We start from the raw sequence: 15,560 nt of genomic DNA on the forward strand, positions 1-15,560 counted from the left end.
TAATTCAATCCTGCTAGTAGACATAAATCTACTCAAATTGTATATTTCTCCTTGAGTAATTTTGGCAATGTTTACTTTTTAAGGAAGTGGCCCACTTCATCTATGTTATCAAATCAGCAGGCATAGAATTGTTAATATTATTGTACTATTCTTTTAATGTCTAGGGAATAAATAGTGATGCTCTTTTTTCACTCTTGAATTAATAATTTGTGTCTTTTGTTGATGGTGGTGGTGATTAGCTTGACTAGAGGTTTATCAATTTTTAAAAAATCTTTATAAAGAAAGAGCTTTTGATTTCACTGATTTTCCCCATTGATGTTTATAAATTTTTGCTTAAACTTAATTTTTATTAATTTATTGTTTTTAATGCCAAAAACATTTTGCATTGGGGTATAGCCAGTTAACAATGTTGTGATAGTTTCAGGTGACCAGTGACTTTTGTTTAAATCTCATTGATTTCTGCTCTAATTATCTTTATTTGGGCATCTTCCAGCTACCTTTCCATTGCTGATTTCTGCCCATTGCAGGCTGGCAGCATACTTTGTTTGATTTCTGTTCTTCTAAATTTGTTAAGGTGTGTTTTGTGGCCTGATATGTGATCTATTATAGTGAATCTTTCCTGTGAATTTGAGATGAACATACATTTTGTTTGGTTGGATGTATTTTTTTTTTTCTATGAATGTCAATTATATCTAGTTGATTAATGATGCTGTTCAGCTCAACTATATTCTTACTGATTTTCTGCCTGATGAATCAACCAATTACTGATAAATAGGTATTCAGGTCTCCAATTGTGAGTGAATTTGTCTTTCTATTTGCTGTTTTTGCTGCACTTATTTTTATGTTCTGTTGTTAGACACATGCACATTGAAAATCATTGTGTCTTCTTGGAGAACTGATCCCTTTACTATTGCATAATTCCCCAATTTATTCCTGATCATTTCCCTCATTCTGAATTCTGACTTGTCTGAAATTAATATAACCATTCTAGATTTCTCTTAGTTAGTATTAACATGGCCTATCTTTCTCCATTCTTTTATTTTCAACTTATTTTGCTTTTGTATTTAGAGTGAATTTCTCATAGACAACCTGTAGGTGTGTTTTGTTTCTTTGATTCAACATAGCAGTCTCTGTTTCTAAACTAGAGCATTTAGATCCCTCACATTTAAAGCAGTTGGTGCAGTTGGTTTAATATCTACCATGTTCTGTTTTCTATTCATTGCACAGTTCTTTGTTTCTCACTTTTTAATCTACTATCTAACATCTCTGATTTTAATTCATCACTGTATATGATACTAGTTTCTCTCCCATTTTAGCTTATCAATTATTTTTGATTTTTTAAGAGTTTGTCTTAGAGTTGGCAATATGCATTTATAACAAATCTGTGCTTACGTCCATGGAATGCTATACTGCTTCATGAATGGAACAGGTACTTATAACAAAGCATTTTCAATTCCTCTCTGCTATCCCTTGTATGATTGTGTCAATCTTGTCACTTGTCCGTATACTATAATCACCTAATACATTATTGCTACTATTACTTTGAACACAGAGTTATCAGTTCAATTAAGGCTAAGAAAAATTAAACACTGTATTTTATGTTCATTTATTCTAATATTTTCACTTTTTTAGCAGATCCATATTTCTTACATCGTTTTCCCTCTCTCTGAAGAATTGTCTTAATATGTCTTGCAAAGCAGGTCTACTGGCAACAAATTCCTCGGTTTTTGTTTGAGAAATTATTTATCCTTCTCATTTGAATTCTAGACTAATAACTTTTTTCAATTCTTTAAATATTTATCACAGATATCATTAGATATAATATGTAAGGTTTTTTTTGGTATTTATCCTGCTTAATGGTCTCTGAGCTTTTGGACCTGTGGTTTGGTGTCTGCCATTAGAGAATTTGGAAAAAATCTATGTTATTATTCAACTAATTCTTCTGTTCTTTTCTCTCTTCTATTTCCAGTATTCCCATTATTTATATTTTATAACTTTTGTAATTGCCCCACAATTCTTGAACATTCTTTTCCTTTGCTTTCATTTTTTTTCCTCTCTGCATTTCGCTTTGGGAAATTCTATTGACATATCTTTAAGTGAGCTGATTCTTTCCTTGAATACTTATAAGTCCATCAAAGACATTCTTTATTTTGTTACAGTGTTTTTTATTTATAGCATTTTCTTTGTATTCTTTCTTAGATCTTCTTTCTGGTTATTTACTTATTCTTGCATGTTGTTTACTTTTCTATTAAGGCCCTGAATATCTTAATCATGGTTATTTTAAATCCATTATTTGATAATTCCAAAATCTGTGTTAAATAATATTTGAGTCTGGTTCTAAAGTTTGCTTTATTTCTCCAGATTGGGTTTTTTCTTGCCTTTTATATTATCTCTCAGCTTTTTATTGAAAGCTGAATTGATGTATTAGGTAACAGAAACTGAGGTAATTAGATTTCTGGTGAGAACTTTATGCTAAGCTGCCTAAGAGCTAAGCTGTGTGTTTGATATTTGTTATAACTGTTGATCCTACAGACTTTCCCTTCCTTTAGCATCCTTGTTGTTGTTCAGTTGCTCAGTTGTGTCTGACTCTTTCTTGATCCCATGGACTGTAGCCTGCCAGACTTCTCTGTCCCTGGGGTTTTCCAGGCAAGAATACTCGAGTGCGTTATCATTCCTTCTCCATAAGAACACTTTAACTGAATCCAAAAGCATTTTGATATTTTTATTATCATCCAGTTAAAAAATGTATTTTAATTCATTGTAACATTTTTGTTGACAATGGCTTATTAAGAAGTATGCTGCTTATTTTTCAAAGATTTGGAGATTTAATTGTCAATGCATTGAAGCCAGAGACTGTCGGGTTAACATCTGTAGTTGAACAAGTTGGGCTTGTTATTCACTATAGCACTTATATCATGGGGAACCATGGGGCATCTTAGTAAGAAGGTGTTTTGTGTGTGTGTGTGTGTGTGTGTGTGTGTGTGTGTGCGTGTTTGCGCACACGTGCTGAGTCTTGTCCAATACTTTGTGACCCTGTGGATTGTGGCCCACCAGGCTCCTCTGTCCATGGAATTTCCTAGGCAAAAATACCAGAGTGGGTTGCCATTTCCTTCTCCAAGAGATTTTCCCAACCCAGGGATTGTGCCCATGTTTCTTGTGTCTCCTACATTGACAGGCAGATTCTTTAACTGCACCACCTGGGAAGCCCAAGAAGGTGTTGCTGCTGCTGCAAAGTCGCTTCAGTCATGTCCGACTCTGTGCAACTCCAGAGACAGCAGCCCACCAGGCTCCCCCGTCCCTGGGATTCTCCAGGCAAGAACACTGGAGTGGGGTGCCATTGCCTTCTCCACAAGAAGGTGTTAGAAAGGACCAATTATAGGATTAGTGTTTCACTGAGTAATTTTGGAGAAGACTCAAGGAAGTGAGGGTTTATCCTAGATAAAGTACTATAGAAAAAGGAACAATTTTATGATTGACTATTACAATAAATCACATCTACACGCAGGGTAGTCTGGGAGAGGGGCTGCAGCTATAATTTACAAAGCAGCAGTAATCACTCACACTAGCTGGAAGTAGGGGATGTTGGTGTTTTGTTGTTTGCACACTGACCTTGTTTTTACCTGTATTTAGACAAAATCATGAAGTAGATTCCCTTGCCTCACTCCATCACAGTCTCACAGTGATCCTGTCTGATGTCGGTATTCTGTGAGATTGTTTTTCTCCAACCAGAGAACCACATGGCCTAGCTGTGAGCACCAGGAGCTCTAACACTGAGGCCTGCTGTGTCAGGCCAGTTCTGGATATCAAGGGCTGCTTTTGATCTCTTTGTAAGTTGTTTTTCAGTTATGGGTTTCTAGTTTATCTCCACTGTGGTCAGGGAACACAATGTGCTCTTTATGATCTCAACCCTTCATATTTGTTGAAATGTTTTCTAACCTAGCATACTGGTCTATTTTGGTAAGCATTTCATGTACACTTGAATAGAATGTTTACGCTGCACTTGGGAGTGCAGTGATCTCTACATCACTGAGACCAAGTTTGTTAATAGGTCTGTTCATATTTTCTATAGTCCTCTAATTATATTTTGCCTTCTTATTCTGTTAATTAAAGAAGAGTGTGTTAAAGCTCTCATAAAATTGTGGAAATGTTTATTTTTCCTTTTGGTTCTGTCAGCTATTAAATAAGTTTTGAAACTATGTTATTAGGTATATATACAAAAGACCATGTTATATCTTCTTATTGAATTTATTATTAGTATTAAATGCATCTATTTCTAGTAATATTTTTGTGTCAAAAGATGTTTGTCTAATATTAATACAGCTTTTCCCATCGGCCTTTTGGCTGGTTCTCACAAGACACATTTTTTTCCCATCTTTACACTTATAGGCTATGTGTACTATATTTTTATTGTGGTTCTCATAACCCAATATATTTGTACTTTGTTTTTATCCTGCTTACAATCTTTGATTATTAATTGGAATTTTACTCTATCATAGTTAATGTAGTGACAGTTATATTTGGGTTTAAGCCTTTCATGTTGTTAGTTGTTTTCTATTTTTCTAATATCTCCTTTGCTTTTAATACTTTCTTGCTTTTTGAACTAAACAGGGATTTTAAAAATTATTCCACTTTTTTCTACTTCATTACCATATAATTTATATATACTTTTAGTATTTCCTTAGAAATTACTTTGGGAGTTACAATTTTCACCCCTCATTTAATATATTTTGCTGTAACTTCTCAACCCAGGGATCAAACCAACGTCTCTTGCATCTCCTGCACTGGCTGGCAGATTCTTTACCACTAGTGCCAACTGGGAAGCCCTAATCTTAGCATTTCCTTAGAAATTACTCTGGGAGTTACAATTGTCACCTTTCATTTAATAAAATTTGCTGTAAATATACATATACAATGTAATGTAATATACATTTGCTACTTCCTAAACAATAGAATTTTATAACATTTTAACTCCATATCTTTTGCCTTTTGAGGTATTATTTTTGTCATCTAGTTTGCGTCTACATATTTTTATAATTAGCAAGTCTTTTCTTCTTACTAAGGTCTTGAAATAATCCATGCAGATAAATATTTACTTACTTATTTTCCCATTTCTGGTGCTCTTCATTCTTTCCTGAAATTTCATGCTTTCAAGATAATCAATCTTCCCAAAGACCTCCATTTAATATTCATTTAATATTTACTGAAGTGCAGGTCTATTGTCAACAAATTCTCTGTAAAAATGTCTTTATTTTGCCTTCATTTGAAAGACTCTTGAGGCTGTGAATAAAATTCTAGGTTGGCATTCCAACCCACCCCCACCCCAGAATTTGAAAGACCCTTGGGGCATTGTATCCTGGATTCCATGGTTATTGTTGGAAATTAGCCTTCAGTTTTATTGCTGCTTCTCTAAGGTAATGTGCATTTTTTTCTTTGTTCATTTTGTTTAGCAGTTTGTGACATGCTTGTTTGCTTATATTCACATTTACTTGGTTTCACAGGGGTTCTTAAATATGGAGTTTAATGCCTTCATTTAATTTTTAAAATGGAATATTCTAAACCAGTATCTCTTTCAATATTGCTTATTTCTCACTCTCCTTAACCTCTCTTTCTGAACTCAGACCTCCTTCCACAGCCTAGGAAGACAGCTGCTTTTTGCCTGTGTCTAATCCTTTATGCTATTTGGAGTAGAAAATGTTTTTTAAACTTTATCTCATTAAAAAGTGATGGAACTTATTCCTTCCCTTTACCACCCCAAACACTTCCTGCAGTACCACAAAGGAAAATTCTTGACTCCCTTGGAATTACTGAGGAAAAATGATCTATCCTTCTTTCTGCCTCTCCCTGGTTCCCATAGGTGTGGACATTTTTATCAAATTAGTGATGTGATGTTAAATTGACATCTGCTTTTCCATTTGATACAGGTAGGTGCTAAACAGCGTGATAATTTAGTAACAACAGGTAAGATCATGGAGCTTTCTAGGTGAAAGGATTTTTTTTTTTAATTATCTGGTTAACTTAGGAATTGGGGATGAGTAATGCCCAGGGAGGCTCTGTCATTTATATATGGTCATGCATAGATAGATTTGTCCTTAAAACTTAGATATATAAATGTACTAAATACATGCATGCTCCTGCTAAGTCGCTTCAGTCGTGTCCGACTCTTTGCGACCCCATAGATGGCAGCCCACCAGGCTCCCCCGTCCCTGGGATTCTCCAGGCAAGAACACTGGAGTGGGTTGCCATTTCCTTCTCCAAAATACATGCATAGATTTGTACTAAATAAAATAGTTGTTTGCATTTTATACTTTTTATTTTAAAACTAACAGCCACGGTCTTTGTTCTATACATACACATCAGAGAAGACAGACGAAACTTCTGTGAGCAGCCTCACCTATCAGCGTATCCAAAACTACCATTAACACTAACGAAAGTCATCCATGTGATCATGGTGTCATCAAGCAGAGAGTCACTTCTTTGGATTTTTAAGGTTTCTCTTAGAATATTTAATTTTTCTTTTTGTGGTGGAAAGTGATTTTTTTCCCCCTGACAGTTCAGTGATCACAAGGTAGCCCAGTCTCACCTAAAAACAATAAAATATATGTGACAGTGTGACGGGGAAACATAGTCTGTGTTTGAGAGGTTGTAGGCTGTCATTTTTAAAAAGCTAGCAAAAGCTAAAGTGACGGATGTCAGTGGTTGCGAATTTTTTCCAGTGATAGCCATCAAAAGATGGCGCTGTACATATTTTAATGTATCTACAACCCAACTCAAACGGTTGCTTTGGAAAAAGGATGAAATTCTGACAATACTTAGATGAGCTGAAAATACTTGTGATCCTCTTGTTATAAAAATTCACCAGTGTTTAAAAAAAAAAAAAAGGAATAATCAATGCCTGGCTTTTAAAAATTCAGTCTCATACATTTAGGAAGAGATTCTACTGCATTCCTTAGGCAACAGCCTGGTGGGTTCTGAGAAATAGGAGCAATAAGAAATATTACCCAGTTTTAGTAGATAGTCAGAATTGCTTGTTACAAATAGCACAATATAAGGGGGCAGAAGCATCGATTAGAGAATAGCATTCTTTGAACTGGTCAAAATAGCTGAATGAGAGTTGAAAACTCAATCAACTACATAATTGAGATAGCCCATGACTAACAACCTAATATTCTATAAAGCATGGCACATGTTAGGAAATTCACTAAATCACTAAAGTCAAATTAAATATTTTAGTAGAAATATTTCAACCATGAAGTCTAGTGCAATACTTCAACTTTGATCCACCAAGTTGTGATGTAATTTCTATTTGCCCCCACAGATATGTTCAGAATAAGCATCAAGTTAGCTTTAGGCTGCAGACTTCTTTGGCTCCCCTATTAGCAACAGTGGGCAGTTGCTAAAAGTGAGGCCTTAGATAAAAACCTGTGTCTGAAACACAACAGGTGCAAACACTATACCCCAAAATGGCAAAACCAGGCACTAATTTGACCCATGAGATGTTCCCTAATTGCTTCTCAAATGTTCCTTGAAAGGCAGGTCAGCTTTCTGTTTTCTTTCTGCCTAGTTTTTTGGTACTTAGCATTTCCAAGATCCCAAAAGACACTGATGCAAGACCTAGGAAAGCCTGTCTACTGTGGATTCTCAATTTCTTTCTTAGAAATGTTGTAATTCAGTACCTGACATCCTTGGCATCATTGTTTTATACTTCCCGGCTCCTAATTTTCCATGAATCAGAACCAACCTTTCTCACTTTCTTTTCCTTTTAAACACAATTACCCAGTAGATTTGAGGTCTTTGATTTGCAAGAAACTATTCTAGACACTGTATATTCTGACTGAAATGATTAAGACCTACAAATTTCTTGTTCTTGTGGAGTATACCTTCTACATGAAGAGACAATAAGCAAAAATAGTTTTATGTAAGAAGAATATAAAATTAAATAAGTAATTTGGTACCAAGAAATAACATTTATACAGAATGCTTCAGGGTGCCTGAGAGAGGACTTAAGATTTCAACCAATGAGGAAGAGACAGCCAAGGAAAGACTGGGAGCTATACCATCTGAGAAGTGGGATCAGTTATTGCAAAGCCTCCAAGGCAGGGATGAACTTGACAAATTGGAGGAACAAAAAAGAACAGTGAGGCTAGATAAGACAGAGAAATGGAGAGAGTGGGTAATTCTAGGTAGAAAAGTCAGTAGGAACCAAATTTTGTAGGTCCATGTGGACCACAGCACAGAAGTTGTATTTTATTCTAAGGGCAATGCAAAGATGTTAGATAATTTTAGACAGAAAAGTAACACTATCTGATTAATATTTTTACACAGTGCCCCTGACTTCTATGTGGGAAATAAAATGCAGGTGTTGTGTTGTGACAATCATGAGGTCTTTTAGGGTGACGGTCACATGCACCTTAGCTGATGCCAGGCAACAGATGAAGGTGACCTGACCAGAGCTAGTCGTATTAAGATGAAGAACAATGGATGTATTCATGATAGAGTTTGGAGCTATAGTCCACAGGACTCGCTGATGCTTTCACTTTCCATCTTCTTAACATTGACTTGTGCATACAACCCTTTGAACCTTGTGGTCTGCTTTTGACTTAAAGACTTTCCTTAGCTCTTATATGAATCTCACATGTTCAGATAAGCTATCATTGTTGTTGTGACCCAGTAAATTAAAATGACTGTATCAACAAAATGTAAAATGTCCTCATTATTTGGAGCAGAGTGTGTTTAGCATGAATCTTGGGTTTTGTTTGGGTTGGATTGGGTTTTGTTTTGTTCTTTGATAAGAATATTTTAAAACAGTCTTGATTTTATGTTAGCCAAAGCTTTATTCCCTACTTAGAATCTAATATGTGTATAAACATCTTTGTCTTTCAAATTCTACTCTTAAAGGTGTGAGGAAAGTCTATGAGAAAAATAGGTATAAAATGGTTTCATATTTTTACTGATGGGCTTGTGAAGCACAGCCTCTTCTCAAAAAAGATCTGAAAGTCAATACTGAAACAGAAAAACTAGATTGAATGCTATTCTGCCTTATGTTCTATCAGGCAAATTGACAGATTATGATTGTCAAAGCCTTATTACTGGCAGTGCTGAAAAGAATATAATTTAATTTTCAGATCCCTTGATGCAGTTCAGGAGAAGTCCTATAATACTCTAACAATTGGACTCAGAGAATATTAACTTTAAAATACCTGAGTGTTACTTTATTTTCCAAGTGCTACTGGGTATCTAAGCAAAATATTCTTTTTATAATTTATTGTGTCATTTTAAAAGCTTAATCAATAAGGACAATTACGTATATATATGAATGTCAGGCATCATGCACACTTAAATACTGAAGAAGCAAAATCTCCCAGTATATTTGGGAGCAGAGAAGTAAAATTCTTAAAGGATGTGAATTGTGTGCTAGGTCTTATGAAACATTATGTGTTGCAGGGAAGAGCCGATTCTGACTTCATACTGGAACTGTTTCTTTGACTTGCTTTTTGTTGCTTTTGTTATTACAATCATACATAAAAGCCCAGCCTCAGAAAACCCTGCCCCTTCGCCTGACTGTTAAACTAAAATTCCTTTGTTCAGAACTGTATCCACCTGTAGACGGCAGGAAGGAAGAAATTAATACATCCTCTTCTGAGGCTTGCGATTCTAGGAGATACTTGCAAGATTAATGGCCTTTTTACTTTATTTTCTCACCTCTTCTCATCTCTGTTCTATAAAAGAACAGAGTTTCTTGGCAAAACTCTGTTAGCCTTTGTCTTGCTTCATTTTGCACTCCAAGGCCAAACTTGCCTCTTATTTCAGGTATCTCTTGATTTCCTACTTTTGCATTCGGTCCTCTATGATGAAAACGATATCTTTTTTTGGTGTTCTAGAAGGTCTTTTAGGTCATCATAGAACCGTTCAACTTCAGCTTCTTCATCATGGAGTTGGGACTTAGACTTGGATTAGTGTGATATTGAATGGTTTGCCTTGGAAAGGAACAGAGATCATTCTGTCGTTTTTGAGATTGCACTGAAGTATTGCATTTCAGACTCTTTTGCTGAGCCTGAGGGCTACTCCATTTTTTCTAAGGGATTCTTGTCCACAGTAATAGCTATAATGGTCATTTGAATTAAATTCACCCATTCCCATTCATTTTAGTTCACTGATTCCTAAAATGTCAATGTTCAGTCTTGCCATCTCCTGTTTGATCACATCCAATTTACCTTGATTCACGGACTTAACATTCTAGGTTCCTATCCAATATCGTTCTTTACAGCAGCATTGGACTTTACTTTCACCACAAGACACATTCACAACTGGGTGTTCTTTCCCCTTTGGCTTAGCCTCTTCACTCTTTCTGGAGCCATTTCTTGATTTTCTCCAGTAGAATATTGGACACCTACCGACCTATAGGACTCATCTTTTAGTGTCGTATAACCTTAAGAACATTCAGTCGCTAAGAACATTAAGTCGCTAAGTCTGACTTTTTGCGATCCCATGGACTGCAGCACATTAGGCTTCCTTGTCCTTTATCATATACCCGGAGTTTGCTCAAACTCATGCCCATTGGGTCAGTGATGCCATCCAACCATCTCATCCTCTGTCTCCCCTTTCTCCTACTGCCTTCAATCTTTCCCAGCATCAAGGTCTTTTCCAATGAGTTGGCACCTTGCATCAAGTGGCCAAAGTATTGGAGCTTCAGCATCAGTCCTTCCAATGAATATTCAGGGTTGATATACTTTAGGAACACTGGTGGTTTGGTGATTTAGTCGCTAAGTCATGTCCAACTCTTGCAATCCCATGGACTGCAGCCTGCCAGACTCCTCTGTCTATGGGATTCTCCAGGCAGGAATACTGGAGTGGTTTGCCATTTCCTTCTCCAGGGGATCTTCCTGACCCAGGAATTGAACCCAGGTCTCCTGCATTGCAGGCAGATTCTTTACTGACTGAGCTATGAGGGAAGTCCAAAGTAATTAAGGAGTGATAAATTTTGGCTATTCATTATCTTTCTTTTTATATGATTTATTTAACTGTAAGGCTACATATTCTGTTTCTGATGAGTTTGGCCATTAGTTCACAAAATTTAACAATAACTTGTAGGCCTGAACAAACCTGTCTCAACACACCACTACTTTAGGCCACATAACTTCTTAAGCTTTATCCGAGCACAGTGTGGAAAGGAGGCTTTAAGGAGAGGAGAGAATGTATTATATTTTCACTTTAGAAAACTCACCCATGCAGCTGTGTGGAGAATAGGTTGGAAGGAGATGAGAGAGGAAGCACAGAGCCAGTGAGGAGATTACTGGCGTCTGCTCTCTAGAGGCATTCTGATCTCTGATATAATATGGGCTTCAAAGGCTATAAAGACATTTTCTTCTGACTTCAGCAAAAGTACATTTATACATTTACAAGAAAACCATAAGGGAAACACAAAACAAAACAAAACAAAAAAAAAAGGAAAATGCAAAATAATCATGGAAACTTGATGTACTTCTAAGTATAGATTCTGTCTCCTACCTCAGAACTAGCCTTTAGTCACAGATGGCTCAGCTGCTCAGGTTGGGTTGCAAAAACATAGCTCTAATCCTTCTTTAAAAAAAAAGTAAGTCTTCTTTATTTGGTTTGCCAGATGTAAATTTACTCCTGCTTCTATTGTCCTGTAGTAACATCTTTGCTTGGACTCATCAACTGCTAAATAGTTTCCTAGAGCTCTTATCTCATTGCACAGGTCTTCCCAAGCCATCAGTGTTTCCTCTCCTTATAAGGAGGCCAATTCTTTTTATATCAGAACACGTTTATGGTGCTTTGCAATTGATACAACTCTTCTACCCACTTCATCTCACTTACTTTATCAGAGTAATACTTTATGGTGTGGCCATAGGTTCAATATTCACTAGGGATATGTCCTAAGATTTGTGAGAATCTCATACTTGAGAATCTTGAATAACATCACATTTCAGCCATTAAATGCAAAGAAGCAGTAAATTTTTTAAAGCAGTTCTACAAGTACAGAGTGAGTGCCACATATAAAGTTATTACAGTATACTCTATCATTACCATTTAACTTACAATGGAAGTCTTCAAACTGGAGTGTGAGACATCCCAAGGTATGTGTGCGAACTTAATAGTTTTAGGAAAACAATTTCCAGAGCATCAACTTCCATAGAAAGTTTCTTAAAATCAGATTGCCTGACAACTTACATCTCAAACAGGTCTTCTTTCCAATTTCTTCTTTTATAACCCCTCAATTTTCACTTTATGAAAGAAAAGCATACCTCTTACCTACTCCTAATGTTATCATGGTATGTTGTCATAGAATAGAAAAATCTGAATGTCTATGAGAACAATTTGAAATATTGTTTTATGTATTAGGAAAGTGAATGATCTAAATTAATAGGCAATAATTCTTTTTAAATTTGATACTTGTGTCTTTCAACAAAATTGATGGAAATTCTAATGAAGTTGTTGGCTTATATGTTATTAAAAAATTTTGAATGATAAATCACTAGGTACATAACTTGGAGAGTGTTCTAAGAATTGGATGTCAATAGGTATAATGTCTATTTCCTTCTCTGTTTTTTTATGGACAGCATTTTTTAGCACTTCCGCCTATGAAAACAAAAACAGGAGTAGAGTTAATGCTGAATTTTGGCTTAGTCTAGTAGCAACTCATATTCATCCACAGATAGAAGCTTTGTATTATTTTAAGATACAGATTTCCAGTAATTGTTTTCTCTTATGTGAATAACATTGAACGATACTATGTATGTTTTTTCTATCTGTTGCATGCTACTATAAATTATAACAACAATTAAACTCAAAATATATTTTAAATTAAAGTTTATGGTCCCAAGAAATACAGAAAATTAAATGTGAATATTTCTGTTCTAAAGGAATATGATAGTGATCAGTAATAGACTTTCAAATATAATATGTATGTTACTAAGATAAAATTCTGAGGGTACATGGAATGAAAATATGAGTTAAAGGAGGTAAAATTGATATAACATTCTCTTTAAAAGAGCTTGTCCATGTATTTTTGCAATGGATAACAGTAGTTATCAAGTCATTATGATTTAAGAATTCTTTGGAACCAATTTAAGAAATGACATAATAGTTTTATTTAAAATTGCCCCTATTTATAGCATGCTAAAATTACATCACTTTTCAAGCATTTAAACTTATGACAGAAAATTTAACAAGTCAATTTAAAATATGTGAGGGGGCATGTTACTTTTCAACATTCTTTTAGGGTGTATATAGGAAAAAATTCTTAAAGATTTGCTTTTCATTGATTCATTTTCATTGTCCATTAGATTGGACATCTTCATGTGTTTTTTTCACTTCTATCTATCAGCAGCAGCAGCTGGTTGTGTTTTCCATCTACAAAGCCACACACTTCTTAATTGCTTCAAGAGACTTACTGTGTACACAGGATCAAGCAGAAAACAATGAACCATGTGGCTAGTTGCCTGCTGAGCAGTTAACAAGACTCATGCCCTAGCTAACTGGCTCATTTCTGCACAGCAGCCCCTCGGTACACGAGCCTCACTTTCATGCCTCAGTAAGATTACAAATCACCGTGTCATGCCCCATCATGGTCACTTGCACCGGCTTGAGTCCATGAACACTAAATTTGTAAATACTATGGATCTACTGAAATTCCCCATTTACAGATGAAGAAACTGATATTCTGACAGGCTAAGTGATTGCCCAGGTGTACACAGCTGAAAGTGATCCAAGTCTCAAATCTACAATTGAATTTAGAGTAAGTGCACATGCAGAGAGGGCTTCCAAGGCGGCTCAGTGGTAAAGAGTTTGCCTGCCAACGCCAGAGTCGTGGGTTTGATCCCTAAGATTCCCCTGGAGAACAAAATGGCAACTTGCTCTAGTATTCTTGCCTGGGAAATCCCATGGACAGAGGAGCCTGGCGGGCTACAGTCCATAGGGTGGCAAAGAGTCAGAACCAACTTAACCGACTAAACAGCATGGACAACAAGACATGCAGTGAACCACACATCTACATACATATGTGTATATGTATGCACACATCATGTATATCTAGCACTGTGTTTGCACAGCATATGAGTCTGAGCTCATCTACACCAGTGGGACCACTGCATTTCACATGCCCTCATCTCAGTGACTCTCTTGCCTGAAGCACTGAGAAGGGGCCCTTTGAATTGGACTCTTTTGTGCTGCAGGAAAAGAGAGAGAAGTGAGGAACTGGAGGGCAAGAGGCTATGCGTGCCCTGTCAGTCACTTGCCTTTATTTTTAAATCCCATAGTTAGAAAGATAGGTGTGTAAGCAGAGGTGTTTTTTACACAGGTCTTTGTATGACATCTGGACACAAAAGATGAGTAGGTCTTCTGGAAACGAAGATTTGCACCAGTGTGGAAGAAGGTCATTTTTCTCATCTCTGCACAGAACACAGACTGCTCTGGCCCCTGGAGGGCTGGCAGCTCTGGGGACATCAGGAAAGGGCACCTTGGTGAGCTTGGCTGTCATTCCAGTGGTGCATGACAGCAGCAGGGCATCAATAAGGCTGTCCTCGGAGAGGTCCATAAGTCCTATGGGACTGCTAATGAGCTAAGAGCAAAAAGGACCACAGTATAAAAATGGTGATGTGGTATATAAATAAACACACAAACTGGTAGACTGGTTCAAGACATGTAAGACTTCAGAATACTTTGGAATGCTTCCAGACAATTTTCAGGAACCTAGTGTTTTACCCAAATAGGTATAGGGGTGTGTGTGTGTGTATAAATATATTTTTATATATATACACTTCCCTGTTAGCTCAGTGGTAAAGAAACCACCTGCCAATGCAGAGACACAAGAGACACAGGTTCAATCCCTTGTTTGATCCCAATAAGCATTAACATGTCTTCAAACAAAATATATTCAAATTATTTGAGTTCTGTTAAGGCAAAGTTTGGGGCTTCCCTGGTAGCTCAGATGGTAAAGCGTCTGCCTACAGTGCAGAAGACCTGGGTTCGATCCCTGGGTTGGGAAGATCCCCTGGAGAAGGAAATGGCAACCCACTCCAGTATTCTGGCCTGGAAAATCTCTTGGACTGAGGTTCCTGGTAGGCTGCAGTTCATGGGGTCACAAAGAGTCAGACACAACTGAGCGACTTCACTTTTTCACTTTCACTTCACAAGGCAAAGTTTACTTTGAATCTACTTATTTTGTAGGAAGGGATTTTTTCCCCTAATATTAGAAAAAGAAAGAGGACTTTTTGACTAAGACAATTTCATCTTCCTTCTGGGCCAAGAAACATCAACAGACAACATTTGGGAGTGTGACATGTGGAATATTACCACAAATTTTAAGGAATTATGCCAATCAATGGAGTTCAATGGTGTGTTCCTTGCATCAGCTTCAGCAACTGACAATTTCATTTGTGTTCTTTTCAGGAACACCTATTCAAGATATTTACAACTCAGATATGCAGGTTGGTTCTGGTATTATATGCTCTATATATTCTTTTCAATCTTTTCTCTCCCATGTAAAAGTGTAAAAATAGATTTTTTTATTGAGGTTTCAGGGCATCTTTGGTGCCACAGTA

The 15,560-nt window shown here is 36.4% G+C and overlaps 1 non-coding gene across 1 annotated transcript; it reads left to right on the top strand.

The window, feature by feature from the left end:
- Positions 1 to 14,932: 14,932 nt before the first annotated feature.
- Positions 14,933 to 15,004, top strand: TRNAC-ACA (transfer RNA cysteine (anticodon ACA)). Its single transcript has one exon. It is a non-coding gene; the product is annotated as a tRNA-Cys (tRNA).
- The last annotated feature ends 556 nt before the right edge of the window (positions 15,005 to 15,560 follow it).

The sequence above is a fragment of the Muntiacus reevesi genome, chromosome 8, assembly GCF_963930625.1.
Source record: "Muntiacus reevesi chromosome 8, mMunRee1.1, whole genome shotgun sequence".
NCBI classification, from domain to species: Eukaryota; Metazoa; Chordata; class Mammalia; order Artiodactyla; family Cervidae; genus Muntiacus; species Muntiacus reevesi.